Here is a 5,975-nt window from a genome sequence, read left to right as displayed (position 1 = left end):
TTTTCCCCCCTTATTTAGATAACTTTCCATTTTAGAACTACAGATAAGTGCACCATGAGCTGCAAGTCTCTGTAGTAAATTTGACAAAAAAATAGTCATCCATGGGGCTGGAGATATAGCCTAGTGGCAAGAGTGCCTGCCTCGGATACACGAGGCCCTAGGTTCGATTCCCCAGCACCACATATACAGAAAACGGCCAGAAGCGGCGCTGTGGCTCAAGTGGCAGAGTGCTAGCCTTGAGCGGGAAGAAGCCAGGGACAGTGCTCAGGCCCTGAGTCCAAGGCCCAGGACTGGCCAAAAAAAAAAAAAAAAAAAAAAAAAATAGTCATCCAAAAGGTCACATATGTAAGACTGATTAAATATGCATTTTATGTACCAGTATAGTTCTTAATGTTTCCTGTCTTCTTTCTTTTTCTCAGCTTATAAAGTCAATTACTGTTGCTTTCATTGTTGCATGTCAGTCTTTTCTTTTCTTAAATTTTATTGTCAAGGTGATCTACACAGGAGTTACAGTTTCATAATAAGGTAGTAATTACATTTCTTCTTCTTCTTCTTCTTCTTCTTCTTCTTCTTCTTCTTCTTCTTCTTCTTCTTCTTCTTCTTCTTCTTCTTCTTCTTCTTCTTCGACATTTCTTTTTCTTCTTCTTCTTTCTCTTCTTCTTTTTTGCCAGTCCTGGTTGTTGAACTCAGGGCCTGAGCACTGTCCCTGGCTTTTTTTTGTTCAAGGTTAGCACTCTGCCACTTAAGTCACAGCGCCACTTCTGGCCATTTTCTATATATGTGGTGCTGGGGAATTGAACCCAGAACTTCATGTATACGAGGGAAGCACTCTTGCCACTAGGCCATATTCCCAGCCCCTCTTTTCTTTATTTTGTTGTGTACAGATACTCTGTACATTTATCTCTTCTTTGCTGCAAGTGCCTTAAACACTTCTTTCTTCACATTTACAATGAGAGTAGGCACTCAAGTTTTCCCACGGATACTTAAAACTTGCCATACAATAAAGCTCTAGGAATAAGTAGCCCCGGTTTGCAAGTAAAGCAGAATGTCTCACAATTAACATCAAGTCATTGTAAGTTAAATGTAAAATGAGAAGTAATTTAATACCCAAATGAAAGTTGAATGGGTATATCAACACAAATGGGTATATCATTTTAAAGTTATAATTAAGTAGGTATGCTCTTCTATTGCATCTATAAAAAATAAAATCAATATATACCTTCATAAAATATACACAAAAATCATGAAAATATCATGTGTACAATGTTAGCTTTTCGCCCAACACATCTTATGAAAATATAGTTATTTATTGCCAAAGTGATATACGGAGGTGTTAGTTTCATATGTAAGTCAGTGAGTACATTTCTTATCAAACTTGTTACCTTCTCCCTCATTTTTCTCCCACCTTCCCTTCTCCCCAACCTACCCTCAGTTGGTTTACAGTATAGTGTCTTATAAGTGTTGCTGTTGTGTTGATTTGCCTCTTGTCCTTTGTCTCTTCATTTTGATGTTCGCTTTCCCTTCCCTAGTTCTGATAAACATATATACTATATCCAGGGTACCAAAATCAGTTAAACTCTAAAGTTGGTATAACTTTCATTCAAAGTATTATAGGTAGTTAAATGTCCTCAATTCAAAGTTTAGATTTTTGCCAGATACTACTGCTTCTTACCTGAATATTTAGCATCTAAAAATCTCATATTGTATTCAAGTCTACTTAACAATGTCACAATGTCTGTGTATTTTTAGTTTTTACAAACCCATCAAGAGCAGCAACTAAAGACAAGCCATTCCCTTTCCAGTCTTTATCAGATGCACTTTCCTGTCACAACTGTCATTTCTCTCCATTAATATTAATGCCACTAATAGCTACTCCATAAATAACAAATTTATTATTGGCATACTTCAACATTTATTTATAGGGACACATGGCATGATTTAATCCCATATTTATATGCATTTAAATGTAAAATCCTTTCTGTTTTTGTGTTTAATTTATTGTAAAATTCTCTATTTTCTTGAGTTTGTTAATCTCTCATATTATTTTAGTATTAATTTACAATCTCAATATCCATATAAAACAGTCCCATAGACAGATTATATCTCTGTATACTTTAAATATATTTACTCCATGACATCATATTTGGATATGGATTGGATTTCTTATTAACACACACACACTCACACGCATATGTAGAGTGTGAGAGAAAATGATTTCTTGTTGTAACACCACATATTCGTATATAAATTGGGTCATTAATCCATATAAAGCCTTCACTTTATAATAGAACAAAACCATACCTGTGTATTTACATATAGTCATTACCCTGAATATGTTTATTATGAATATTCTGAATATCTGCTATCTGTTCCTGTACAAGAAAATCTTGCTGTGTTCTTCACTAAATATGAAATGAAAAGAAAGACAAATTATGTCATATACAACTTTACGTACAGAAATGTTTCATCATATATTTAAGAGGGTTATAAAATAATTTTTAAATTATTTCTAAATTGTTTTTTAAAAAATTAAGATATCTGTATATTCATGTTTATTATCACACTATTCACAAAAGCCAAGCTACACAAAAAGCCCAAGTGCCCCACAACAAATGAGTGGAGCCATACAATGTGGTACTTAAAATTAATGTTTAAATACATAGGATTTTCTAAGATCTCATTTTTGCCATATAAAAAGCACATTAAGACATAATATTACTAGAAAACTAAGCACTATTTAAGATAAACTAAGAAAAATTGTGGATGCCAATTATAAAACACCATAAAATACATCAATTAAATAGAATAGATTATTAAAATAACATGCTGAGATTTACCTTCTACTTTATATTTTAAATATGATATTAATAGAGTAAACCATGAAAAAATTAATAATTCATACACATTAACCTCAAAATGTACTGGTACAAATATATATATATCAAAATGTATACAGTAGCTTTGCACACAATAAATGTTATTGCTATCTTCAATACATGTTTATGAGAATACCCAAACCCAATTATGCTTATCCATCCTTGACCATTTATATATATATATAATATTCTATAGACTTTCAGTAATATCAGTTTTCATATATGTAATTGTGATTTAAAATACAACATTTTCAACTTTCTACTGATTTCATTTTTCACCAACCACTAGGAAAAAATAAATTCTTTTGATGTTTTCCTTCAGGTTTTAGGACAATCTCTCTGACATTGAATGTGATCTAAGGTTGTATGGCTCAAACAAGTAATGTAGTTTCCAAAGTGTTTTCCCCACTGGGCACACACAAAATATGCCCTTTGATTATAATCTTCAGCCTTCTTCTCAAAGGCTTGTCTCTGTTCATAACTCTTATGGGCTCAGAACGTGCTGTAAGTTTATTTTTAAGGAAATGTTTATCTGCCGCCGCCTGCCTCAATTTCACTGTTCTCCAGCTATGCTACATTGTTTGCATCTGGTTCTCAGGGAAGTCTTAAAAGCATTTCATCTCCTGTGACTACTTGTAATTATTTCTGCTCGCCATACATCTATATATCCTAGTAGGAGGGCATTCTCATTTCTACTTATTAGAACTGAAATTAGAATGAATATTAGACTCCCACTCAGTTCAAATCTTAGAAAAAAACTGTAATGTTAAAATTATAATTGAATCCCATTTTGAGTTGAGAAATTAAAATAAGTCTTTGCGAAATCACTAAGAGTTGGTAATTGAAACATAAAGCAAGCAATTCAATTAAGAAATACAAGTAAATAAACATTCATGTTCAGGTACTGATTCACAACATGTCAATGCAAATCTGACATGTATAAAAGACAATAACAAAACACCTACATAATTTCATCTGATTTTTGGTAGATCGTTATTTTGTTGGTTTTGTCATAGAATCACAAAGATGTCCATTATCTTTATATTCATCCACAATGCAGTTGATTTACAATCAGAAATGTTAAAGCCTAAGTATTTTAAATGTTAGTAAATTGCTTCTGATTTACCTGACCTACAGTATGATATTCTATATTGAATCATACTGTAGATTAATAACAATTTTTTTAAAAGTAGAGAGAAAAAACTTCTCATCAACATGTTGATATCATTAGAGCTGGACTATAGGCCTTATACTAGGATTAGGGGTCAGGTAATAGTTCTATTGCATTTTTTTAGGAACTGTCATTATTTCTTTACTAATTTATGTGTTTTAATCAATATTTTTCACAGATGCTTTTCTCTCTACATTCCAGTAAGTATATCTTTTATCATTTTTATAATGGCCATATGACTAGAATAAGCTGATTTTGAGTTTGATTTGCTTTTCTCTGATGACTAATGATGGTGAAATTATTTTTTTAACATATGTATTGTCTTTTTTCATGGCTTCATTGGAAAATATTAAGTTAGTTCCTTTTATTGTCAGAATTATTTATTATAGGTCTCAAAGCATTTAAATTTATTTTTTAAAGCATGTAGGGGCCCTTATTCCCCACTTAGTATATATAATGAAGTAATATGCCCATGTCTGTTTAATAAAAGTAATAAGTTGACCTTAAGAAATTGTTAATTCCATCAGCCATATTTCCTGACAGAAACTACATCAAAGGGTCCAGGGGATCTTGTTTTAAATAAAATTTGATAGAAACATAGCCACACCCATTGATCCCACATAAGCTTCTATTGTAATGCCAGGAGGTCTGAAACATTTTCTAAATGACAATTTCAGTAAAGCTGCCAACTGAATCTCCAGATTCTGAGAAAGTACTGTTAATGGTCTGTTATCTTCAATGGCCAATAGCATTGCAAATATAAGTAGTACTGAAAAAGCCTTTTGTTTGTTTTGTTTCTTACATTATCAAATTGATAGGATTTTTTTTTTTAATATTTGAAGGCCTCAGCCCTCAACTACCCATTGATCAATGCAATTGGAAGTGGCAAGGAATTGAATTTTCTTTCTTTTGGGGGTCAGACTTCTTAATCATCTTGTAGTTAATCCTCTTCATCAATGTCAAACAAGGCTTTTAAAATCACAAAACTGACCATTGATGTCTTAGAATTGCTTAGATACATAAGCACCCTTCCTTACCTTTTAAGATAAAAATCTAACTACTTTAATATGAGTTGCAATAATCGTCATAACATGGGTCAAATCTTTGAATCCTCAAACAGTGCTCTTGAAATTTCTATCTTGCCTCAGGAATTTTGATGGTGTAGCTATGGTTTGATGGTTTAGTTCCTGAAACTTTATCTGCATATAAAGCCCAATCAAATCACACTGAGCTACAGAAAAGTTTATGACTTACCCTGACCTTTTTTCTTTAAGTTTCATACATTCTTTTTTCAGAAAAAAAATCTGTGTTTATCAATGTCTTAAAATCAGAATTGTTTATGTACTATTCTTTTTTTTTTTTTCAGTCGGAGGGCTGAATGCAGGGCCTAAGCACTGTCCCTGACTTTGTTTTTCTCAAGGGTAGCACTATACCACTTGAGTCACAGTGTCATTTCTGGCCTTTTCTGTCTATGTGGTGCTGAGGAATAGAACCCAGGGCGCTTCATGCATGCTAGGCAAGCATTCTACCATGAAGGCACTTTCCTAGCCTATGTACTGTTCTTAATTACTTAGAAAGTGAACTTCTGGAAGTCCAAAACCTTAATGAATTTGCATTTTTTAACTGTATGAAACAAATGTATCCCTTGCATATTGAGTAAATAAAAGATACTGACTTTGCTATGACAAGAACAGAAGAGACTAGCCATAAATAATTCTAGAGATGATGTGTGAAATGAAAAACAGTGTTTATTTCATTTTATTGTGTGTGTGTGTGTGTGTGTGTGTGTGTGTGTGTGTGTGTGTGTGTCTGTGTGCTATTCTGGGAACAGAATTCCTCACAGGCAAATCTTGTAACAACTGAACTCCATTGCCAGGCTAAAGTGATTATGCCTGGGCAACCAACTAAAAGTTTGCTTTTGTTCCCCA

This window comes from Perognathus longimembris, chromosome 5 (genome assembly GCF_023159225.1).
Source record: "Perognathus longimembris pacificus isolate PPM17 chromosome 5, ASM2315922v1, whole genome shotgun sequence".
Taxonomy (NCBI): domain Eukaryota; kingdom Metazoa; phylum Chordata; class Mammalia; order Rodentia; family Heteromyidae; genus Perognathus; species Perognathus longimembris.
This window is presented reverse-complemented; position numbering follows the sequence as displayed.